Here is a 26,320-nt window from a genome sequence, read left to right as displayed (position 1 = left end):
TAATACCTGAAGAAGCACAGGGTGGCTTTTCAGCTTGCTCACAAAAAAAAAAAAAAAAAAAAAAAAAAAAAAGTGTGGGGAGAAGGCAGATGTCAAAGGAACAATGTCTTCCAATTTTGCTAAGAGGTTTTGTTTCTGGCTAGAGAAAAGTAAATGACAGTCATTTTTAAAGGAATTTTCATTTCCTTCATATGTTCTGTGTCATTTGAGGTTGTTTAAAGCACTTTAAATTACAGTATATTTTGAAGGTGGATTAGTGTTTTCAAATTTATTTATTTATTTTAATTGGAGTGGCATGTTCTACTCTCACATTTTTATGTCAACCACTTCTGGTTTTTGGAACCTGTCAAATTATATGCAGCCTCCCCAGTGCCCAATACAGGGGGACAATTACTGCCCTAATCCTCCTGGCCACATCTGACATTCATGGGGAGACATCTATGTTAAAATATACATTAATACTTCAGAGCTTAGTACTGAGCAAAGCCACAAGGTGGCACAGTCATCTGCTCTGAACAGTTGCTCACCAAACTTCATTTCCCAAAATTAACACGGCTCCAGAGCTTCCCTTCTGGGGGAGAAAAAAGAAAGAAAATAAAGTCCTTATAGCACTTGTTTGCAGAAACACCTGCATTTGTCAAGGGCATAGCAAAGATTTAGCAAAACCAGGAAAAAGCAGAGCAGGAAAGGGAATCATCAGCATATCTGTTATTTTCTCTTTTCTTCTTGCCTGCCATGGGGTAAGTGCAGACACTTGGAGCTACTTCTGTTTTCTGACTGAGTGCTGTTTGACAGTAGGTGGAAATAATTTCTCTCATGTAGACTGTTTTCTTTGTCTTTGTCCTGGTTTAGGGCAAGTTTGGGAGAGAACAAGAAATAACTTGTCTCTAATAAAAAATATGCCAGTGCCCAACCTGTGCACAGACATCCTGGTCCTTTGGGCTGGAACAGCCAGTGTTTTGCTGTTTACTTCTGAAAGGAAAGACACCCAGCAATGATGCATCTCTGCTTGGTGTTAAAAAGTTCTGACAACTGATCCTTTTGATGTTGTTGAAAATAGTTATTTGTCTATACACATATACACACACACATTTTCCTCCCTGTCCCTCACTTCTGTACTGTCCCTCTTTGGAAGTTATGTATATAAAATTGCTATGTGTATTATATCTCTCCAGATAGATATTTATAATTTCTACATATGCTTAGATATGAGTGCTTGGGAACCCTGAGGAATTAACTATCCTTGACTCTGTTGAATTGAAATCAAGCCCAGTATATATGCCAAGCCAGATTCTCGTGTAGAAAATGTACATTTACTCCCCTGTTCATCACTTCTGTACTGTCCCTTCTTTGAGCTTTGCTCCGTGCCACAGGCTTAAATGGCTGTGCTGAGCCTCCTGTCCTTTGTGAAGCCTTTGTTCTGGGGGCAGATCAAACCTCAGGGACACAAGAATGGTTCTCTAGGGTCCCATGTCTGCTGCAGGGGCTGTCAGAGCTGGAAAGAGCCAGGCTCAGGGCTGGGTGCTTGCAAATAAGGTGTCCAAGCAAAGCCTGCTCCAAACTGTGCTACTCATCAGTGGCAGAAGTCCAGAGTTTAATTCAACAAGAATGAGATCAAACTTCTAGAACTGCTTTGCTTTTCCTGTCCAGAGGGCAGAGATTTACTTTGGGTGGCCTTTCTCTCTGTAGCTGATGAAATACCTGGAGCCTTCCTCCTCCTTGCACGGGAGATCAGAAGTTTGAAATGTCTGTCAACTCACACCCTGCACATGAGGCATATGGGATTTCAGCAGCTGATGACCTAAATGAGAACATGTGAGTAGTTAGAACTCAGTGTATACTCCTGGCCCCTGCTGTGAATTCCTTCTGTACATTGTGTGGGCTTGCACCACTGAACTTCACCAAATGTCTGAAATGCTGCAGCAGTGTATCAGCATGGGCATATTATATTCTCAGTCCCTGCCGCAGGCTGAGGTGCCTGAGCACCTTCATCTGGGCTGCTGCAAGGGGAAGCACTCACTTCCCCTCCTGTAGGACCACCACTAGCAAGAAGAGGTAGGACTGCCCCAGGAGAATGGATCTGTTTTGTGACAGCTCGAAGTTAAGATGAAAAAATTAGTGAAAGGGCATCTCCACTGCATCATTTTTCTCTGATCACTGTGCATCTTCCCCTGCCCTGCCAGAGTCTGACACAGCAATTATATTCTTGATCAAAACATGCCACCTGCTGTTTGTCAGAAGGGAGACATGTATAGTCTATAAAGCCAGTGCATAAACTAGCCAAATTGGAAATGTATTTGCATTGCAAAACCAGACAAAAGTCCTGGGTGCCACAGGTTAGAGTCTCATCCTGGCCACCATACCAAAATCACCTGGCAACCTTGCACTCTTAGAATTATAGAATCATTAAGGTTGGAAATGGTCTACAAGTAATAGACTTTAACCATTAGCATAGAACTACTGTGTTCACCACTAAACCTTATCCCAAACTGCTGCATCCACATGCCTTCTGACCTCTTCCAGGGATGGTGATTCCAGCCCTTGCCTGGGCAGCTTGTTCTAATGCCTGGCAACTCTCTCAGTGAAGACATTTTTCCCAACATTCAGTCTAAACCTTCCCGGTTGCAGCTTGAAGCAGTTTCCTCTTGTTCTGTCACTTGTTACTTGGGAGAAGACATCAACTCCCACCTTGTGACAACCTCTCTAGACTGATCAGATCCTCCTGAGCCTCCTTTCTCCAGGCTGATCATCCCCATCCCCCTCAGCTGCTCCTCAGAAGACTTGTGTTCCAGACCCTTCTCCAGCTTTGTCACCCTTCTCTGGACTCACTCCAGTGCCACAATGTCTTTCTTGCAGTGAGGGACCCAAAACTGAACTCAGGATTCAAAGTGTGACCTCACCAGTGCCGACAGATCCTTTCCCTAGTCCTGCTAACCACACTGTTTCTGGTGGCCAAGGATGCCATTGGCCTTCTTGGCCACCTGGGCACTGCCGGCTCATGTAGTTCCCCAGATCCTCCTTCCAGCCCTTCCCTGTCTGGGCATTCCAGTTGCTGACTGCAGTCAACTGGGAGCCCCCTGGTTCACCAGGACAGCTGACAAATGGTTGGAAGTAGCTTGGCAAACTCTTCCAGCAGCTCCCTCAGTGCCCTTGGGTGGATCCTATCAGGGCCCATAGCCTTGTGTATGTCTAGGTGTGTAGCAGGTCACTGACCTCTTCTCCTGAATTTTGAGGGCTTCATTCTGCTCCCCATCTCTGCCTTCCAGCTCAGAGGGCTGGGTACCTGGAGAACAACTGATCTTGTTATTAAAGACTGAGGCAAAGGAGGCATTAAGTAGCACAGCCTTTTCCACATCCTTTGTCACTGTTGATCTGCAATTCTGCAAATGCTGTGGGTCAGCAAGGCCAGACCCTGGACAGCCTTGCAAATTGCTGCCTTCCATCCAGAGCCAAAGCATGCAATTGGCCCTGCCTAAAACAGCCACAGTGCAAGCAAACACCCCTGCTGCCTCCAGCTGAAAGTTCCTAACACGGGGCAAGGAAGAGTCTAGCCAGGACAGCAAAACTGCTGGTGAAGCAGATTACAGCGCAACACCCAATATCTGCTTCATAAGAGCAGTGATAACAGAGGAGGCCCCTGGGAGGAACCACTGCCCCTGTGAAAGGGAACGTTCCCAATGGAGACACCATAACCTGCTTTAACTTTTGGTCAGCCCTGAAGTGGTTGGGGGGCTGCGAGAAGGAGGTGGGGTGTCCTGGGACTTTTCAGCTGGTACCTGGGCCTGGATGCTTTTGGGATGCTGTTGAGCTGACTTTCTGTAGCACAGAGGCAGAAGTGCAGCCCTCTTTGATGTTGTGTATGCAGTCCTGCCCCAGCAATGCCTCCTCCGTTGTCTGCCTGTTGCTGCAGAGTGGTCCCCACGGTCCTAAAGGAGCCTGCAGGACAGCCACAGGTCCTGGAAGGGACCATGTGCTCTGCAGAGACGGAGGGAGGGAAGAAGGGGTTAAAGGACAGAGGGAGGGACGGCTACATTAGCAGATGTCCAGGGCTGAAAAGTAGGTCACCTATTTCTGCCTCGGGGGGGTGATTGAAAATCGACACTACATCAATGCACAAACAAAGCCGAGTAATACAGCAAGGAATGAACCTTAGAAGCCTGACAGAAATCCTCCAAGTACACACACAGCTCTCCTAACACACCATACAGAGCTATTAATTGAAACTAATTTTAAAAATATGTTTTTACACACATAAATGTATATACAATCACACAAGAGGAGGGACTAATGAAAAAAATTGAATGAAAAACACCAAATAAAAGCAGAATTTATCTTATTATCCATGTGCAAGGCTTGGACAGATGTTCCAGGTTTTTCTTAGCAGCCTTATGCACATTATTTAGCCCTAAACTCTCAAGGCTAAGTACTAGCTCTGATTGATGGCTTTGTGAGTCCTCGTAAAAAAGACACTTGCAAACACTTCTGAGATTGTGGTCCTCAGTGTGCCTGTGTCTCTCTTAGCATGAAAAGTTTCCAGAGCATGACTGAAGCAGGTCAGGTGGTCTCTGAAAGGCACTCCCTTCCTCAGATGTTGAAATTACAGGAACAGCTAATTGCAATCACCTACACTTTTCACGAACCTAATCCCATGCTGTGAGGGCAAGAAGGTCAGGACAGATGGGATGAGAAGGAGATCAGATACAGGAAAATAGGTGGGTTTCTCCAGTCAGGTCAGGGTAGAGTCATTAAGTATTTATATTCTCTAATTTATTAAAAAAAAAAAATTGATGGACATAAAATCAGCCCTAGCACATAATGATCACTCCTGACACCAAGAATAAAAGCTGTTGGACTCATTGAAACACAAAACATCTTTCAGGTAGTAAAAAAACAATGGACTCTTATTATTTTGTATAATTTGTTCAGAAAACAGAATATTTCTGAACTTTTATACATTTTTAAATGCCTTAATGAGAAACTTCTGAAATACTTTAAATGCTGCAGAAAACATATGGGTGGGGGCTTATCTGTTTGGGGTATCACAGTTACCGGGCACTCTTCAGAGCTCTCTGGTGTGGGATGGTCTAAGCACAGTTTAAGAACTCTTCATTGATGTCCTATTTGTTTCACACCAACAGTAAAATAACTTTTTGGAAAGAAGCTCTCAGATAGAATCCTCAAACACGATGAATTAAATCAGCTATCTAAAATCCAGACTTGGAGGGGGACTCCGGGAGTGTTACACATTTGCTAGTCAAGTCCTTGGTGAGATCAATTGAGTTTGAAGATATTTGTTCTCAGGCAGGGGCTGAAGAACTACCCTTGCATTCTGACATCTGTCTTGACCCATCCTAAGGTTAGTTCAAGCTCTGCTGAGCCTGGATATGGCATCCGTAGTGTGCCTGTGCCACGTTCCTAATTTAAAAAGGCTTAAAAAGGATTGTCAAGTGGGTCCTGAGGTCTCTGCAAGGCGTTTCCTATCTTAGACATGGGAACTACCTGCAGAGGTAATTGCACTTACTCAGACTTTTTAGCAGCCTAATCCCTTTGACAGGCACTCCTCATCTTTGCATACGTATTCCACACCAAGAGGGCAGCAGGTCAGGACAGATCAAAGAGAATGAGGCTGAGATAAAGAAAGCATCTTAATTTTCCTTGAAGTACTGTGAAGGTTATTTTTCCACCTTGGTTTTTTTTTGCTCATTTAGTCATTGTAGTTCTCAAAAGATGGGTCAGCTGATCATAGTGGTCCTTCCCGGCACTGAGACAGGGAAACATCTTCCTTTGTTGTTTCCTACCCAATGCAACAATTGGTTAAAACCAGTTTGGCTCTGTATTTCAAGGTTGCAGTACTTAAACTATGTACAAGTTTTCATCTTGACCAGTTTGGGGGAATGATACACCCTTTTTCATGGTGGAGTTGAAGGCAAAGAAAGAAAAGAGAAAGGAAAAGCTTAAAGTAAAAATAGCCTGCAACTGCTGCTTATGACATGCACCTGATTAGATGACTGTGTTCACAAGTTTGCCTGGGTAATCCAGCCTGTTTCTATCATCTCCTTCGGTCCCTTGCTACCATTTCACAGAAACTCAGCAGTTACCAGGCAGCTGTATCATGGCTGGTTGGGAAATGACACAATATATGCACTTTGCACGCTTGAAAAGCACCTTAATTTCCCTAGGAGAAGTACCATGAAGGTTATTTCTCTAACTTGTTTTTCCTCTGTGCTAGTTTAATCAGCTTAGCTATTAAAAGATAACATGGGCTTAGGACTATCATTAGACCAGAGTGGTCATGTGGTTATGCTGGTAATTAGTGCTGTTGCTGAACAGTGTGACTTTTTTTAATAGGTAACTACATAATAAAACCAGTACCTAGTGCAAAACTAATGAAGCAAGAGAAAAAGGAACACTCTCTCTCCTGGGATCTGTATTCAAGTACTTGTCTAGCAGCTTTCTTCTCTCTTTTCTCCTCTGTCATATTAGTATCTCTATCAAAAGCATTTAAGTGCTTGAAATGGGATTAAGACACTGCAGTCTAAAATTGCAGCCCTGCAATCCTCCTGCTCAGCTGCACTGTAATCTTTAAGGTATCAAAAAATCCCTGGGAGTGGCCTGAGAGGGTCAGACAGGTGACATCTGAGTCATGGTGCAGAAGCTCTGTATCATTTGGCCTGAGTCCCTAGGAGTTCAGTTTGGACAGGATGGTCAGCATCCCAAATCCTAGCCCTACTTCCAGGATACTGGACTCCTTACAGCTCAAGAGTCCTTAGGTATGTTTTCTTTTGAAGCACAGCCAGAGAGAAAAGAAATGAAGATGGGTGCTCCTTTTATACAACAGTCTTAATGAGGCTGTGATATAGCTCCCTTTGCCATGGCGATTTCACCCACACCTCCCAAATGTACCCATAATCACCAGATTACAAACTCTCCTGGGGTGGGAAGGTGCTGCCAGGCCCCTGCCAGGTCAGTTAGGAGCAGAGAAGGACAAGCAGTGCTGTACACCAGTCATCCAAGACAATGCCTCTGCACCTGCACTGGGTGCTGAACGTGTATGTTGTTTAATGGATGTTAAATTAAATTCTGCTCACCTTTATGCCTAGACTTGGCTTTCAGCCTCAGATGCTCGTTGGAAACTATACATTATTTCTTCTGCTTACAGTACACACTCTGTTTTATTACTAGGGCATAGTTTGGCTCTGATGTTAATAACTGATGTACCCAGGTCTTCCCCTGTTCCCCATGATTCCTAAGTGTTATGTTTGGATGGGAGATAACCTCCAACCCTTTTATCTGGACAAAATAACCAAAAGGCTCAAGGGAAAGCACCCTGCATATATGTGGGGACAGTGGTAGCACCAGGACCTAATGTTTAGGATCATTAGGCTTCCATTTCTTCACCCATTTTCCCATGTAATGAGGTTTATGAAGTTGCCAACAAATTATGTCAAATTGCCTTTTGACCATGCCCTCACCAATCACTGTTTCCTCTGCTCTTTAAGAAAATGGATGGGAAGAAATGGGTGCTTTGCCCATACTGCTGGCACATCTTGCCAACCTTCAGCATCCTCCTAGAAAAAGAGAGGATCCATCCCAAGAGGGATGGGGTTAGTTAGTCAGGACAGCTTTCCTGTGCAGCCACCCAGCAGGCTCCCATTCCTGCATGCTGGGCCCACACTGTGCACTTTGCTGGCAGGTCAGCAAAGTTAACAGGTTGTGTCTGCTTCTTGCTGCCAGGTGATATGCCATTGATTGATAGTTCTGGGCAGCTGGGAGAAAAGGATGACAACACTGATATATGGTCTCCCATGGAGATGGAAGGGGGCTGGCCAAAGCTCTCAAGTGAAAATAAAATGGGTTGGTGCCAAAACCTCCCTCCATGCCTGTGTTCTTTCCAGCAGGGCCACAGGCATGGTGTGGAGATCCAACCCTACTCCCCAGCAGCTTTGCCTTAGAAATGCTAATAGGATCAATGCTTGAAATGAGATTAGAAAACTGAACTTGAACATTTTGTTTCAACTAAATGGATCAGCTTGTGAGTCTGGTGCAGCCAAACATCCATGTTGACCCTCAGGAGCATAACCATGAAGTTATTGTTCAGAAATTCCCCTTCTCTCTTAAAGCTACTTAGTTTTCGCAATTTTAATAAGATGTTGAGCTAAACATAAAATCATTAAAATTCTTTAATACGCTTTATTCTCTCCTGAACTATAAGATGAACAATGGATTTTATAAGGGCTATGTTTAAACCAGAGGAGTTTCTGGCTTGGCTGACCTTATTCTACAAATATTCTTTCAGTGTTAACAGAGATGGGACTATTGTGCAAGGCATGCAATTGTCCCTCTTTTTCTGTGTCTGTTTCCTACATGTAACATGTCAGTGCTCAGAAGATTGAACCCCAACCAGATTAAAAGAGGTTAAGCTATGACTTAATTTTATGCCTGAGTTGACTGAACAGCCAGATATCACCACTGGGGAGGTTCAGCTCCAGACTTGTGCGCAGGTGTTCCCATTGCCTTGCAGGCACTGGCGCTTCCCTGTGCGTGTGGGAAACCCAAGTCTGCAAGCTGGGTAAACTGCAAACAAACAACCCCTCATAGGGTCCCTCAGCTGCCCTGGGGGGACAAAGGGAAGACAACATGTTGGTAGGGACAGGACTATGGTTGTGTTGGCAGAGCTGAAGCAGAAACACACCTCACATGCTCATGGTCTGACATTATGGTAAAGCAGCAGCAGCTAATGGTGAAATGCTGCTGAAAGGCTTCAGTCCTGCCTGCCCTCCTCTGCTGTCCCATTCAGCAATTGCAGAGCCACAGGACAAGCTGGCTTGGCAGGCTGTGCCACTCTTGGGAAGACAAGTTTGTTCTCCAAGGTGTGGCAGAGCTGCTGAGTCACAGCAAGCCCTAAGAAAGGCTTTCCCTGGCACCTGCAGGGAGCCCACCAGAGCCCACCAGCTCCTGGAGGGAGCACAGCTATGGCTGAGGATTAGAGCTGCACACTGAGGAAACATGCTCAGCATCCTTTGATGGAGTGACAGTGACTGAGAAGGCTGATTATTTGTAATTTTTTTATTTGCCTATCACTTTATGCTGAGGAAGTGGCTTCCTCAAGGGAGTAGAGGAATTAATCAGAAGCGCTGCCTCAAAGTGCCACGGGCAGCAGCCATCACCAAGTTAAGATACTGACACTTGAAACCCTAGCCTAGTGTTCTAGTAAAACACCATCAAGCTTCAGGTCCATTGCCTAAAAGTTAGAGTTCCCCTGCCAGCAATAAAATACCACAGTCACCTGAAGCAGGCTAGGTTTTTGTTTGTGATTTGCCTGTAATCACAGGCACAGGAATGGTGTGGAGATCTTCAGATTAGTACATAACTCCCAGGGAAAAAGGACTGGGCTTTCACTCTTTTGCCTCTGGTTCAGCTTACTGTGTGATGTTGGGCAAGCCTCATAACCTCCCCACGTCCCCCAGCTGTTCAGTAGTGTTTTGAGATTCTCTTTGCAGAGATTAAATGTTTCTACCTTGAGGTACTAGTGCCCTGGCATTAGCAACTTATATGGGTAATGGCAGTTCCACCTGGACAGTTGTAGTATTAAAAAATAATTACACAAAATCAAGATTTAGAAATATACTGATAGGAAATCTCTAAAATAAAAACAGGGCCTATGAAGTCCCAAATTTTTCTGGAATTGTGATGGTGGTGATAGGACCCTTGAAAATCAGATATGTGCCAGTGCAAATATTATCCTGCATCTTCTGAGTTGAGATGCATCCCTATTTGCCAGGGCACGTTTGTTCACAATATAGGATGTGTCCACAGCAGCACAGTTTAACACTTAGTTATCTGTGAGAACATGCTTAATATTTACAGGAACTATACTAGGTACCTAACTATTTTACTGTTGTAGCTGCTCTACACCAAGCTATTAATCCTGTCTCCAGATACCAATTTGTTGCTTGTTATATTATATATATGTGTGGATATATGTATTTTATAATCTTATTATCCCTTTAACAACCCACCTGCTCTTCCTGGGGATGCTATTTAACATAGTACACTCATCCATCCATTGTTTAGACCCATTCTTTCCTGTTAAGTCTCTACTCACAATTTCCAGCGTCTTTCCTACACACTGTCATTGACAGCACAAGTAGAACTGCCTCTACACACTTTATATTGTGAAATCTCCATTTATTGTATGTAGTGGTGGTACTCTCTGCTGGAACATCCAAGTGGCATGACATAAACAAAACCACCCCACAAAAAAAACCAGACACAGTGAAAGGAAGGAAAACAAAAAGAAGACAGCCAAAATAAATGTAGAACAAATACAGTCTAGAGAGCTTTCTGGACTGACCACCAGCTGAAATGGTGAATAAAGAAACAATGTCCTGTTTCATGTTGATTGTTTTGAGGATAATCCTTTTTTTCTTTTTTTTTTTTGTACACTTTACTAAACAAATGTGCTTGCATGAAAAAGAAAGCAAAAACCAGGCTGTACACTCAGAGACCTAACTGTGTAACTCTGTGCAGTAGATATCAGCAAATACATTTCATGCTGCTGTTTTTACCATGTGTCTGTGACACATTGAGATCACATGTATCCATAACTGCTGCAGCTCCACTGACTTATTCAGGCAGAATGAGACGATCATGTGTCTGTGCTGGCAGCCAACAATATCCTATTAACAGAAACAACCCACCAGGCTCACAGCTTGGGGAGGGCTTCTGTTCACAGGGGTTGTGTAAAACAGGGATGTTTTACTGAGCAGTAATATACTGATATACTGAAGGGGGGCGAGCACAAGCACAGCCCTTAGTAGGATAAATGCACGCTGCAACTCAGTCTTTGGGAGAAGCAGTAATGCCTGCAGAGAGGACAGGAGCCAAAGCTTGGTCAACTGGTAGGAAAGACACAGAAACACAAAGAAAGCTGACATTGTGGCCAGCTTTTTATGCAATAAGCATTATGAAACCAAGCACCTGAGCAGCTGGCAAGGGTTTCCTGGACAAAGCACAAAGGCCCGGCCACATTAGCCTGTTTGCAGCTATTGTAAATCTGGTAGCTACCTTTTCCTTAGAAGCGTCTTAACCTATCTTTCTGTATTTAGAGAAACCCCAAGCAGCCTATATCCTGTTCTGAAATCTTGAACAGAATTGTGAAGGAGATGATGTGGAGTCCCTCTCATCTGACAAGGACACACAGAGAAAGGTAAGCAAAGGTTGTAAATCGTTTACACTGCTATTACACTGACCCTTTGTCCAAACCCCAAGATGTTTTATGTAGAGACATGCTCCCATTAGCACCTTATTCTTGTAGACCAAGGTTTGAACCCATTTCTAGCTTGGCTCAATGAAAAAGGTGCTGCTTTCTGCCGCAGCACCCTCAATATTTGTATTTTTGTAATATCACTAGCTTTGTCTTAATGGGAGCAGACCTGCTGATTGTTTTCCAGTAGAATGGAAGTACAGCTGTACTGAGCTTAACTTTGTCAGATGAGCATGTGAGAGATGTGAAGATGCATTATTCACAGTGGAGTTGCTTTATCCTAGACTGCTGATTTAAAAAAATATCTTGTTTTCCTCTCCCTTTGCTACATGAAATCAACACAGTGCTACCCTTCAGTTTTCATGTCCTCTAATGAGAGGCCTTTAAGAACTACCCTAAACTATAATTTCAGTTCTGTTGTTTCTTTCTCCAGTGTAACTAAATAAAATAGTGAGTCCTTGCCTTAAGTAGTCCATGCCCTCTTAACAAGAAACCAGTCAAAACCACATTGAAACCTGACAAAACCCCATCGAAGCCAAGTAAAAGCCCACCAAAACCAGACCAAACCTGTGGACAGCAGGCAAGGCAGGTGCCTGATGGTAACCTGCTGCCCACAGGCGATGTGCTGCTGGCCACAGCTGGGTGGTGTCCAACAGGGACACGAATGTCATCCTGGGAGTGACAGTCTGAAACCAGGGAGGCTGCCCTGAGGGGCCAAGTGGCTCGAGCCAGAGGGGTCACCACCTTTTTGGGCAGAGGTGATTTGGGAGGGATGCTTTGTGAGGGAAGGCCAAAAGCATCCTGGACAGCCAAAATTGTTCATGCCTTTAAGACACAGGGTGCTCAACATGCACCGTGGGTGTTGTGGGGTACAAGGTGCCTGTTTGGGGGTGTGCCACCTGAGCTTTCCAGCAGGGGCCCTTGCCCGCCGTGCCCAGCCCAGCAGGGCTGCACAGCAGCAGCTACAGGTGGCAGATGGAGCTTTGCCAAGGCTGAGGCACAGCACCCGCCCTGGATCTCACACACGTTCATTCCGGAGCGCTTTGGGCTGTACCAGGAATTGTGTGGCCACAGGACCAGGGCAGTGATTGTCCCCCTGTACTGGGCACTGGTGAGGCCACACCTTGAGTGCTGTGTCCATTTCTGGGCCCTTCACTGCAGGAAGGACACTGAGGTGCTGGAGTGAATGCAGAGAAGGGCAATGGAGAAGGGTCTGGAGCACAAGTCCTGTGAGCAGCTGAGGGAGCTGGGGGTGTTCAGCCTGGGGAAAAGGAGGCTCAGGGGTGACCATAGCACTCTCTACAACTGCCTGAGAGGAGGCTGGAGCCAGGTGGGGCTTGGCCTCTTCTCCCAGCCAGAAAGCAGGATAGGAGGGAATGGCCTGAAGTTGCACCAGAGGAGGTTTAGATTGGATATTTATTTATTAATTGTCTATATATTGGATGTAGACAATTTCTAAAGTGAGGACGTTAGGAAAAATGTCTTCACTTTAGAAATTGTCATGAATTAAGAACAGGCTTCCCAAGAAGTGGTGTAATCAACATCCCTGAAAGTGTTCAAAAAGCAGGTGGAATTTGGGGACATGGTTTAGTGATAAGCAAGGCGGTGTTGCTGGTTGACGCCTGGACTTGATCACCTTAAAGTAGGTCACTTCTAACCTTAACGATCCTATGGTTTTATAAAACACACTCTGCCGCATCTTAGGCGGCGTTGGAGGCCTGACGGGCACGGGCACCTGCAGGAACAGGCGAGTCCCGCCGCTGCACCAGGCGGGCACCGCGGGGCCCGCGCACCCAGGCGGGCGCTCCGACACCGAGGGAGGCCCCGGCCCCCCCGCGGCCCCTCGCGCGCCGCCGCCCTGTTGTCAGGCAGTTTGGCGCCCGCGCGCGCCCCGGGGGCGTGGCCCCACCCGCTGGCCAATGGCGAGGCGCGGCGGGTGAAGCTGCGGGACGGACGCCGCCACTGGCTCCCGCCCCACCCCGCCGCGGCCTCCGAGCACATCGGCTCCGGATTGGACAGAGGGGGTTTATTTTTAAAAGGAATCTGCTTTCTCTATTGGTCGAGGGAGACGCCTGTCAGCGTGACGTTGCCTTGTTGCTAGGCTGGGAAGGTGGGAATCGAGGTGCAGCAGCCCCATGCGGTGATTGGCCAACCGGAAGCCGATAGCCCGCCGCCGTCCGCGTCCCACCCTGTCGCAGTCTCGCAGCGGGGTGACTGACATTGACCAGACGACCAATGAGAGGCCGAGCTCTGCACAGCGCCCAATAGGAAGGGGCGATCCGGGGAGAAGGGCGGTGCCGGGACCAGGTGATTGGCAGGTGGGCGGAGGCAGAGGAGGGCTCGCCGGAGCCGCCATGTCCGCCATCTTGAAGCGTCGGTGATGGTGGCGAGCGGAGGTTTTCCCGCCTGAGCGGAGGCACCCGGGGCCTGTGGCGGGGGACGCGCTGCCGAGGTACGGCCCGGACGGCGCCGTGATCTCCATCCCGCCGCTTCCACGAGAGCAGCGCTCCGGCGGCGGCTCCTCCGCGGCGGCGCGGGCCTGGCGGCCGCTCACGGCCGTGCGGGGGCTCCGGGCGCTGCTCGGGCGGCTCCGGGCCGGGACCGGCGGTGCGCGGCCTCCCGCAGCCGCAGCGCGGGGCCCGGGGCGGGCGGGGCGCGGGGCCGGGGCGGGCGGGGAGGCCGGGCCGGGAGGCCGGGCCGTGCAGTGGAGCCCTCCCCGCCTGCCCCGCTTGTGGCCCGGGCAGCCGCGCGGGGCTCTCGCTGGGGCTGCTCGGCAAGGCGGCTTCTTGGAACTGGAATGGTTTGGGAGCGTAGCCGTGGTTGGGTGAGCTTTAACTGCTGGTAAATGCGTTTGGCAAAATCTCGCTCAGAACCTGCCAGTTTTTCTGGTTTTGGTTTTTGTTGGTTGCTCAGAACTTTCCAAAGTGTAAGAGGGAATTAAGTGTTTTAGTCTCCTTAGTGTCATACGAGACTATCTTGTATGACATAAGTGCAATTGAGGGTAAAGATCATTTCTGTCAGCATAAATGTTGTTTAAGTCAGAACAGTGGGATACTTTGAATGGGTGTGTTGCTATTTTAAAAAAGTGTTCTGAGTGGAGAGAACTTAGGAGTAGGTGGATAGCTTTTGAAAGGAATCCTTTGAGATGTGACAACTTAAAAATGAAAGATTATGTTACTTACTGGTGGTGGTATTACTTAGGTTTTGAATGTCCTTCAGTGGAATGAGTCTAAGTGTACTCTTAACAGTGCAGTCTGTTTTTGGATTGCACGAATACCTGTGTGGCTTTATTCTGGGATGCTGAAAGATGGGAAGTGTCTCTGTTTCAGTGTTCCAGAAAGATTGCTGAAGTTATTTGAACTGAAAGGTCTATTTCCAGTGCAACACATTCAGATAAGACTCTGGTTACTTAGCTCTGTGTTGTTTATGTTTTCTGTAGCAAGACAGGGAGTAACTGAGGCTTGCAAGAGTTTATTATAAAAGTAGAAAATAACACTGCAGAATTACCTTTCAATATGTAAGTTGTTAATGAGACACCATGCAAAAGTGGTAACCAGTTTACATGTTTTTCTTGACAGTTTGTATTTTGAAGTACGTTTTTAGGTTCACTTAAATTACTTCTTTTATCCATCTATGATATTATTTGGACATTAGGGATTCTTCTTGTTTGCTTTCTGTTTGAAAAGCAGAATGTATAGGCATTGAATCCTGCACTGTCTGGAGTTACTAAAGGGATTTATTTTCTAAAACTACTTGGAAATACTGTTTTGGCCAGAAGGACTGTTGATGAGGTCTGTTTACAGTGACCAAAGAAAACATTGAGTGGAGTGAAAGTTGTAGTTTAGAAATTCCAGAAAAGCAACCTGTTTAACAGGAATAACTTTAAGTAGGGTAGTGCATTACAGCTTCTTTACAAGCCAGTTAGATTTGTATGTAAACTGCTGTAAGCATCACAGCTTTGGGTTTTTCAAAAATACAATTCAAGTAGCTGCTATTCCCTCATGGAATTAAAGATACTGAGTAGTTCATGTGTCTCTTCACAATACTGCCTGCAAACTGCTCACTTCTGCTGAGTTGCTGAAGTGAGTAAAAATGACTTTTCCCTTTGGAACGCTTCTGTCTTGCACTTAAGGGAGGTGATGCTATGGCCTGTGTACCACTCACAGAATCAGATGGTGTTCCAAGACTGGAATTCAAGTGAATTAGTAGATGGAACCTGAATTTAGCAGTATTGGAGCAGAAATTTGTCAGTGTAGCTTTAGTATTGACAGATGTTTAGAGAGTGAACTCTGTTGTTATGGCTCAACATCTTTGCTTATTTACTCAGCTTAAGCTTGACATGCATGTACTGTGAAATGCTAAAGAGCTCAAAACCAGCCAGTCAGGAGGTTGGGACAGTCAGAAGGAGAAATGTGTTGAAGAAGTGTCTGGTTCCCTCTCCTTTCTGTCCATCAATGTCCTGTTTTGTCCGAGTGCTTGAAAAGCCTTGAAGTGTGTACTTAACTCCACAGTTAAAGATGCAAGCTAAAAAATTATTTGTTGCAAATAGAGTGTTTCAGCATGGTACACAACATCTTTGTAGGTGGGAGACTTTTGTGTTCAGCTTTCTTGGGTAACTGAGTTAATTTATGGCCTTTGGAACTGTGGTGGAAACCATGGCTTTTGTGCTTGGCCAGAAAGGTGCTGGTGTGAGCACAGGGATCTCTTCCTGTGGTAAGGTGGGATGGCTTCAGCACATTGGGTGCCCTCTAGATTGGGCTTCTGTGGTAGCACCTTCCCCTGTGCTCCCTGAGCTTGCTGTGCACTGCACTGTGTCACATGCCAGGTGCAGGAATGCTGTGTTAGCTCAGCATCTCACACTCAGGTTCTACAAGACCACATGTCTGGTTGGGTTGTCCTAAGAGCAAGATGCAGAGCCGTTGTTTTTGGCAAATCTTTTCACAATAATAAAACAAGTATGAGTAAATGAGAGATAATATGTTGCTTGTGTCTTGTTATTTTGGTAAGTTGGAGGAAGAGAGCAAAGAACTCGAGAAACTAGTGATCCTGGTATTTTTTGGGGTGGGAAGCAAGTCTGAAAGATCAAGGAGAAGATGCACAGAGAACATGAACACCATGCTGAAAGCTCTGCATAGCATGTTTAATTGTTTCTGTAGCGTGTCAGGGTGCCAGCATCTGTTGTAGAAACCATATGCTACTAAGCAACTGAAGTAAAATATTTTTCTACTCTTGGATATTATATGTAGCTTTATAGCTAGTTTGGGACACTTCTCAGGAAGTGGAATAGACTGACTTGAAAAGATTGGGAGGACATGTGGTTTAAGCTTGCCGGTTTATGGAATAGCTCTTCACATAATATTGGCAAAAATTTTGTTGGTGTGAAGTACAAGACTTTTTGTGACCCTTGATTATTCAATAGCTTACATAACATGCCAAGAAGCACGTTTGAAATGGTATCTGTGATTTGGAATAGGTGAAAAAGTTCCTGCCTCACCCTTTGACTTTTTTTTTTTCTTCTTGTGGTTTATACACTCATTCCTTAATTCTATTAAATGGATGTATTTTTTCATCCTAAACTTTAAATGCTCAGTGTCAAATCAGTGGAATCTGTTGCATGCCAGCTGTGGAAAAGAGTAGCAAAAGCACCTTAGCATAGAACCTTATGGACCAGTGAAGCTGTAACACTCCACTGGCCTGGAGGCAGAATGGCAGAGAAGAGTGCCTGGGAAATGCAAAGTGGGGATTTGATTAATGAAGGGAAGGAGAGTAAAAAAGGAGAATAAAAAATGTATGTGTGCACAAACAGAAATTGCCCAGTGGTGAGATTTGAGGATGGATTAGTTTCCTTGAAAGGTTCTTAAAATTTTATCTGGTTTCATTTTGCTAGAGATGGCTCCAGACATTTATGCAGTTTAAGTTGTATCTGTGAGGAGGTGGAGTGCATGACCTGGTGGTCTCTTCCCTGTGTCCACTGGCCCTTCTTGAAAATGAGCACAGGAGCACCAGAGGCCAGCTCTTGTCACCTGTGCCAAAAGATGCTTTTAAACGTGGGGAAATCTCTAAAGCCCTTTTAGGATGCCCAGGCCTGTCCTAGGTGAGGCTTAAGGGACGGCCATGTGGTTTCCAGTTTGGTAATAAAGCGCAGTTGGGATGGAGGCTGAAAACTTAAATTTTTTTAGTAAAAAGTAGTTTCTGAGTTAAGTATGTTCTAGAATAGCTATTTCAGTACTCAGAGCATTCTGATTAATTACAGAAGTGAATCACAGGCTTCCCACCCCTGTTACACAGTGGGAGAGTTTCCTTCTTGAGTGACCATTGACAGGATTTCTAACTGCATACCAGTATATAAAATAAGATTTTGTTGTACAAATTTAACTTCTGCTGTGGGTTTTTGAAGGGAATCCCATTATTTCCTAAACTATTCAGTAAATGTACAAGATGCTGCTTTAGAGGGGCAAAGCCCAAGACTAATCCTCACTTGTGTTGCACATTTTTCTCTTGTAGGAGTAACCTAATTGATAGATTAAAAGCTTCAAGTAGTGCTTTATGCAGTGGCTGTAGGCAGTGCTAGTGCAGGTGTGATTGCATTTTCCATTGTATTGTTTGAGCCTTTGTTGGAGCAGAAAACAAGGGAGTAGCAGATCCTCTCAAGGCTTGCCTTGCTACAAGTTGATATTATTTGAGTTCTGTTTGCATTGTGAAAGGAGTGTAAGGCACTGCCTCTGCAGGGTGGATTTCTGCATCTTTGTAGCAGAGTGCTTATACAGCTAGTGATTTATAGAAATGGTGAAAATAAAATGCTGTTTGTTTTTTTTATAAGTGTAGTGGAAACCAAGTCTTGTGTTTCCAATATACTTCGTGTAGTATCGGGGGGGGAAAGGGTTTTTTTTTTGTATGTGGTTTTTGGGGTTTTTTTGTTTGTTTTTTCTTTTCAATTACTCTTAAGTTTCATTAAGGCAAAAATCATAGGTTAGGTATTGGTGAAAAAACTCATTCTTTCTGTGATTTGCAGAGGTAGAGCTCTCCATATTCTGTTCTTGCTTACCATGTACCTACTGCTCAGACTAGTTACCAATCTTAAGAGTTCAGCTGTAAACTCTAAAGTTTACAGTTTAGAGTAAAGTCTGCTTTGAACTGCAGAATTTGAATTCAGGTTATTTCTTCTGCTACTGTCTTGACAGACTTGCTGGATGTCCATGTAACTGAAAGCTAAGTCTTCTAGAAAATAATAAGTATTAGGTTACATTTGACAACTTCAGCTGTTGTCACCAAACTTCTTGGAGAAGGATGGAAAGTGTAGAGACAGCTAAAACAAAGCTGTGGTGGTGGCAGGAACAGACTCACTGTTTTAGTAAGGGGGTTCCTACCAGGAATTTAAGGTCCATGTCAGTGTTGGTCTAGATGGAAGTGCCCCTAGAAGTTGCAGCAGCTCAGGGTTTTTGCTCCCATCGGCCATGTCTGTCTGTCTCTGTTCTTTCTGGCTCCTACACAGGAGGAGTTGATCACTGCTCATGCAGCTCCCAGGGGTGGTGACATGTAGGAGTCTTTTCCTGTCTGTGAGGGACAGCTGTAGAAGGTACAGTGAGCTGGCTGTGCAGTATCAGTTCTTCCTTTTGGCTGTGACAAGCAAACATCCATCAAAGGATCCTTCTCTGTGTGTCCTTGATGGAGGGCTCTTTGTTACAGCTTTAATCCAAATCCAAATAGCAGAAAATTGTTCACTGAACTCTGTTTAGTGAAATGTGTTTGATAAAAGAGATGGTAAAGGTAACATTAATGAGAGATCTGCATTTCTTAATGACCAACATAAAAAACTAAATGTGTCTTTTCAGACTGCTTGCGTGTGCTCTAAGGGCTAATGCTCTCTTCTAGAGGCACAATATGAAAGTTTATACATTCTTCTGATACAAATAATATGTGATTAAAGACTGAACTTCTCAATCCATTAATGCTTGATTACTTTAGTTACTCAGTAGTTGTGTCAGGTGCAGTTGTCTTAATATGACTTCAGTCATAGATTGGCACATACTTTTTTCCCCTGTGTCTGCCTCATCCAGTATGCCCTCCTGATGTAAAATATAACTTATTTTGAGAACAAAAACCAAAGAACTTTAGCATAGCTGAAATGAGTACCAGCTACACTTGGCTTTGATGCTCTGCTTCAAAAATGCAAATTTCTAATTTGCAAAAATGCAAGTTATAACTATAAATTAATCCCTAATGCCTTGGTTACTGACTAGGGAATTTAGTTTCCCAGATTGGAATTGGAGAGATAGGATATTGAAGGCAGACAAGAATAATTTAGAATCTTTTATGTATGAGAGTGTCTGTGGAAAAAAGATTCAAAGTCTGAAAAACCCATGGGATTTATGTATTTACTTATTTATATCTTTTTTTTTTTTTAATAGGAAACACCTGCAGATGTTTTTCGCTATGGGAAACTGGATGCCTTTTAGGGCATAACAGAAAGCAATGCTGCTAATACTTGTACAAGATTTTTGTTCTTTGAAATGCACTGGTCCAGTCTTCCCCTCTTCTGGATTTGGGAATTGTGAAGTTTAACTTGTACTCCTAGCTGTAAGCTGGAGGTTAGAGTGCAGTGGGGTTGGGGTTTTTTCCCTCCCTTATTGAAGTTGTAGCCCCATGTAGCCAGGAATGAAATTATTTACAGAGATAATACAAATTTGTAATATGGTGCTGATCTCATCCTCCTTAGAAGAAGGCTTTATAGGTTATCCTAATGTGTAATTAAAAAAAATATATTGTAGGTAGTGAACATTGAGTAAAACCACTTAAGAGGTCTTGTTATGGACTTCAAGGCATTTCAAAGTAAGTTAATTTCTGTGCCACTTGGCATGGCAGTAACTTTACTTTTTGGAATGGTAATGACTGTCTTGACAAAAGTTGGTGTCTTGACAAAAGTCGGTGTGGAACCCTAAATGTTACTGAAAAGAATAGAAGACTTAAATTCAGGTCTTAAGTAAATTGATTTCTAAGTCTTTGGCTCAGCAGGGTATTTTTCTTAAGAGCTTTATCATGTAATGCTGTAATAAATACCATTTTAAATTCTGAGCTTGCATTTTAAATAGCTTGGTTTCTTTGAAACTTTATGCTTTAAATCCCTTGAGTAGGCGTAGGGCAGAGAAGTATCACTGTAGTTTTGTGTGACTATAACCTATCAGTGCCGTTTGCAGTCTTGCTTTGGGATTAGTTTTAACAGTGTGTGTTCAGTAATTCTTAGTAAAGTAACACTTGGTGAGAGTTGGGGCACTTGTTGCAGCAGGAGAAGACTGCTGGCAGATAGATGGGTAGTTAAGAGAAAGGACTTGTAGGAAGGAATGGATGCTGCAAATACTGGGGTGAGTTACTGTGTGTTGGCCCTCTCTTGAAAGGGACAAAGAAGATGAAAGAGAAAGCAGCAGTTGAAGGAAGGGTCATTTCAGAAGGACACTGTGTCCCTTAGCTGTGACATATTGCTTGAATGGCTTTTTTAAACTCTGTTTGCAAGTACATACTAGTGCCCTTATGGCACTGCTCAGCTGATGATCACTTCAGTGTAAAAATGTAGACTAGTCACCCTTTGGAAACAGTATTGTTAACAGCTGCTGCTAAATCTTTGAGACAGACTTGCCCCATAGTTGCCACCTGCAACTGCAGTAGAATTCTGAAAGGCACTCAAATCTGCTCCTCTCATGTGTTTGAGTCTTCATTCAAGAAGCATTGAAATAGAATTTAAAAAATATTATTTTGAAAATCACAGAGAAAATAGTAGGTTTGGATCTTTTTTTAATGGAAATGGAGCTTTTTTTTCATTAAACTAAAGTGAGTGTTGCACTTGGAAGAAGGTGTCTTATTCTGTTAGGCAGTCTTGATTTTTGTACTGTTGTCCAACAAAATAGAAGAGTTCCAGAAGGCATTGCTTCTGTTCATTTGAGACACCAGAGGCACCTGTGCCTAAAAAATGTGTGATTGCTCTGTGTGTGTGGTTTGTAAAAGGACAGTGTGGCAAAACTCAGCTTCTGGAATCTCCAAAATATAAGTGGGAGTGGGAAATGGGAAGGAAAGATGGCATTAGCTTAATAGCCACTTCAGGCTTCACTGGGAAGGCTTTTTGCACTGAAGTTTCATGGCTTTGGTGGGTTTCTAATTTCTTTTCTGAAATGTATTTTTGCATGTACCTAAATAAAAATGACGGTAATGTATTAAACTTATGTAGGTGAGAATTGGTGAAATCTTCCCATTCAAAGGATTATTTTCTTAGTTTTCTAAGATGAGTCTCAGAAAAGTCAAGCTGGTCATGCTTTTTTAAAGCTTGTTGTTTAAGTGACTACAGTTACTGGACAGTTGTTTTTGTAGCACTCTGTATTTTACAGAAAGAGGATATTGAGTCACTGTTCAGCTGTCTTAGTCTTTGAGTGATAAGTTAATCTGACTGTTCAGCATCCAGTAGTTAATTGACATTTCATATGTGTTAGAATATTTTTCTTTTCTAACTACTTGCCTTCATCCTCAGGATGTCTGCAGAGGTCTTGTGTAGGCTGCTTTCCCTGAATACATAGAAGATGTTCTGTGAAGGAAATCGGGTTCTTGTTTGGTTAAAGGATCAAATAAAGCTAGAACCTTGGCACCAGGTTGGGGATATTCCAGGTGGCACTAAAGCATTTTGGTGAACAGAGATACACCAAAATCTAGAGAAATGAATATGCTAAAATATCATCACTCCCCTTGTATCTAGATGCTGCTTCTGTGTTTTATTTCTCTTACTTGACATTGGAAGAACTTTTCTACCAGAAAAGTTTCTTCATTGGAAGAACTTTCAACTAGAAAAGTTCTACTTGGAAGAATTTTTCTACAATTCTAGGGATTGTATTGTTAAACTTGAAAATGCTGCTGTTGTAGAAAAAAGTATAGATGGGGCTTAAGCTCTTTGGGAAACCAAGTCAATTTAGTAGTCTTTGCCCATGAGCAAATCAGAATAAAAGATGTTTTAACTTGCTTAAATTAAAGATAAAAAGAAGAAATATCTTCAGCTTTTCTGTTCATGATGTTGGATTTGAACTTGAAGAGTGTTAGGGATTCTGACTTTCACTCTGGAAAGCAAAACATGCTTATAATACTGCCATTAAGGGAATATTTAGCTTCTGTGTGCATTTAGGGTGGGTTGAATAGTTCTGTCAGTTTTTTCAGGATATGGTAGCATTTCTTGACATCCTAATTAAAAGAACTTGTGAACTTGCAGCTGTCAAAACTTTAATGGCTTTGTAAAGCTTAGTATGATGAAAATCAGGGAGGTACTCTTGGCCACAGCATTTAACTAATGCAGTTCATGTAACTTATAATGAAAATTCAGGTTACCTGAACTGCAGGTCCCAGAAATCTTGAATGAAAGTGAAGAATTAAGCAAGAAGTTACAAATTGCTTTGGGTTTAATTTTGAAGTTGCTGTCTTCATGTGAGAGTACACTCCAGTTGTAGCAGCAGCTGTAGCTGGCTGGAGCTTCAGGGGATAAAACATTGATGTGCTCCTAGAAGCTGCTGACTTCCATTTCAGGACTGCAAGTGGTCTTTAAGTATTCTTTTTAACAGGACTGGGATTTTGCATTAAAAAAATAAAGGAAATAATAGATGTGAATGCACTGTTTATACAGAAAGAACACTGTTGTCCTGGTTAGAAGTTGCTGAAGTAGCTTTCTTTTACCTCCATGTATTTTTCATGTGCCTCAAAATCAGATTTATGTCCAACTTTCAAGGTCTAATCCACAAGGGGAATAGGAGGATGAACTTGAAAAAAAAATCCAAACTCATGCTGTCTTTGAACTAATACAGTGAATAAAATAAAACACATGCTTGTAAAAGAAACCTCTGGTAAAATTCATGCCTTTCAACTCCAGGCTGTATCTTTAGGTTACAGTAGTTGTTTCTAAAATGTTTAAACAAAAAAGTTAAGTTTAGTGTTAAAGCAGTGAGTCAGTGTTACTGGGTTTTTGCATTTCCAGAGTAGCAGTACAGGAATTGAGGACTCATTTACACTTGCACATTATCAGCTGGTTGAGACAACAGTAGAACTGATGCTGAATTGTCCAAATTCAGCATCACCCATCTTATTTATTGGATTCAGGAGAGCTTTTACTCTGTCATCCTGAGCAGACTTGAGGTGATATAATATAGGGCAAAGAGGGAAGAGTCAGATCCTGTTTGCACTGTCCCTAGTGGTGTGTTCCCTCTTCCTTGGCTGCACTGGCCCTGGTGGGTGGTAGACATTTTCAGTTGTTCCATCCCATGGACATGGCAGAAAAACTCTTCTCCCTTCTTCTTCCTGCATTGGCCAATTTTGGAGTAGGGTTTTTCATTTGGAAATGTCTTGGCAGTGGCTTCATCACTGTTGGGGAGCCCACAGAGGGTGGCTGCACAGCGAGGGGTAGAACAAAGCTGCTTTGCATAAGCTCTTTTAGCATCCTGAAGCACTCCTTGGAGACACCATGAGGAATTCAGTCCTTATCCTCATTCTGAGTGTGGATGGTGACATTTCAGCATACAAATGTATCCTCTAAGCAAGGTGTTAGGAACTGATAGCCAAAGCATTCAAAGTTTAAGCCCTGACCGAAGTGAGATGCTTAGTAGTGTTCAAAAATTGCCCAAAAATTGTCATGAAGATTTTTCTATAAACGTAAGGAGTTCATAGATGAGACTAGTTCAGGTGCACCTATGTCTTGTCCCTTCGTCTTTCATCTCTACCAAATTGATGGTTGTGGAAAACACTTTCAGGTCAAGTTTCTTTGAGAGCCATGTGTCCAAAGGGTTACTTAAAAGTTTTTGGTAAGAGATGTTCCTGATTGTGTGGTAACACATGAGTGTTCTAAGGAGGAGTGCACACGAGTTTGATTTTTCTCACCTGACATCTGGAGAGGTGTGGTAGGGAGCAATGCTGAGTCTTCAGTTACAATTTCACAGCGCTCTGCCAGAATGTTACATTAAACACTTTTGTGTGGCTAGCCTGTAATGTCACTGGGGGATCTTTCTGGGTCAGTAAGTCAGTGGAAGAAGGGAGAAGATTCTGCTGTTTTGTGCTTCATCTGCTTTTCACATGTGTTGGATAAAAGTTCTTGGACGTTTTTTGGCCTGGAGAGGTGGTAGGACTAAACCATCCCATGCCCTGTGCTTCCCTGTATTAATTGTAGTCCAGGCCCTTACATTTGGGAAGGGGTGCTGGTGTTCTGCTAGTGGTTTTGTCAAGCTTATGTAACAGCTTTATTTCAGATATATGAAGTTATATAAGTTAGTGCATGCAGAGAATTACTTAAGAGGAGCACTATTCAGGAGCTTGCAGTTCTTGCACTTTTTACCAGGATGCACAAATGTTACATTGGTTTCTCTTAGCAGAGACACTTGTTTCATTTCAGTCTTTGGGCCAATAGAGATGCATAAGAATAGTTTTAGAAACAGACATGGCCCAGTTTATGCAGCATTAATAAAATTAGTTTAGTCATCTTCATGGTAACTGGTCACATAGTGGTTAACTTCTCTTATCTAAAAATGTGTGAATAAAGTTAGGCAGTACTTAAAACAGAATTTTCCATGCTATTGCATTTCCTGTGAAGATAGATCCTACCCTGGGTAGTTGTGCCTTGTTTTATTTTCTGGATATATCACGTAAAACATGAACATGGGTGTGGTCCTGGTTGTGATGAGTTCTCATAGTTCTGTATTTGAATGTAATCCATCTGTACCCATGCCAATACCTCCATCCGGCCTTTGCTTGTTACCTCAGGTCTAAGGTTTTAACCTTCCATCTTTGGATACTTCTTCATGACAGAGCTGTATTAACTTGGCTGAACTATTGCTGAATGTAAGCCATCTGGATGTAGGAAAGTCAAATTTAAATAAACTTGAACTTCATCCAGTCAAGTGATTCTTTTTTAAAATTGTTTTTGAAAGAACTGTGGGTTTTTGGGGGTGGGGGTTTGTCCCTTTTTTCATAATGCAGTATCTGATCTGTCTTGCACAGAGGAACAGTCTGAGGTAATAAACCTTATGTACCAGGAAATGTACAGTCAGTCTTTAGACCAACCTCTATACTCTTGTAGATTCTGAGGTGGACTGAACAAGTCCTGATTGACCAGAGCAGGGTTCTGGTGGCGCACTCTTTACAGGGTGTGCTATAATACACACACTCCAAGTATCTTGCTAATCTTGATCACACTGGTGTCTCCAATTTACTGTGTAATCCTACTGCATTGAATTCAGAAGCCAAGGGTATTTAGACACTGAAGTCTTCCAACAGAAAGCAGAGTAGGGAAATAACAGAGGTGTCCTTGTAAGGGGAGTAATAATAGTGGTTTTCATTTGGATAGTTCCACTAGCAATTGAAATCTGTGGATCTTAAGAATGTGAAACTCTTCTGAAAGTGCACTGAGCTAAGCAGGCTTCTTACTTTGTTTCCACATAACTGAATGATGTTCTCTCCCTTTTTGGAGCTCTGCTTTGGAACATAGGTACACTTTTAAAATGCAGAAAAAATAACCTAGAAAACTTCAGTGAAGTGAACTGAGTCCAGAAAATTTGTTTACTTTTTCTGCTCTAGTTCATCACTTGACTCACAGGGTATTGGCAGGTCTGTCAGGCATGGAGACCTGAAGGTCTGCAGGTGAAAAAATGCATTTAGAAGACCTATAAGAGAATTATGGTCAGTGTATTACACTGAGCTTCAGTTCATGTGTATGTCGGTTGCTAAAATAACCTGAGAAATAATTTTAAGGTACTTTCCAACCCGGGGTATTCTTTGAATCTGTGATCTTTAGGTTGACACAGACTATCTGTTAAATCACCTGCAAAGATCAAAAGCCAACTTTGGAGACACAGCTCCTTATCTTTAACATGGAAGGTGTAAAATTAAATCATTCTTCTCTTTGGCAGAATACTTGAAATGCTATTGAGGTGAATAATTTGGATTTTTTAGCTGAAGATGCCAAATACTGGGTAGTCACTGACATGAGTTAATAAACATGCCACTGATTTTGCTACCCTTCTTAGTTGCTAGTACTTTATTTTCCATAAA

General features: G+C 43.3%; 1 protein-coding gene across 7 annotated transcripts in view; it reads left to right on the top strand.

Moving 5' to 3' along the window:
• Window positions 1–13,559: 13,559 nt before the first annotated feature.
• Window positions 13,560–26,320, top strand: part of PPP6R3 (protein phosphatase 6 regulatory subunit 3) — a 50,636-nt gene continuing 37,875 nt past the window's right edge. For 6 of the 7 annotated variants that reach the window (XR_012580844.1, XM_014270271.3, XM_074543239.1 and 3 more), the window contains exon 1: window positions 13,574–13,718. The gene's annotated coding sequence lies outside the window, so the exon portion shown is untranslated. Of the gene's footprint in view, window positions 13,719–26,320 lie in introns of all 7 variants that reach the window. The other variant, XM_005491623.3, reaches the window with a different exon arrangement.

The sequence above is a fragment of the Zonotrichia albicollis genome, chromosome 6 (genome assembly GCF_047830755.1).
Source record: "Zonotrichia albicollis isolate bZonAlb1 chromosome 6, bZonAlb1.hap1, whole genome shotgun sequence".
In the NCBI taxonomy this organism is placed as follows: domain Eukaryota; kingdom Metazoa; phylum Chordata; class Aves; order Passeriformes; family Passerellidae; genus Zonotrichia; species Zonotrichia albicollis.
Note: the sequence above shows the minus strand (reverse complement) of the source record. Positions and strands in the feature narration are given on the sequence as shown.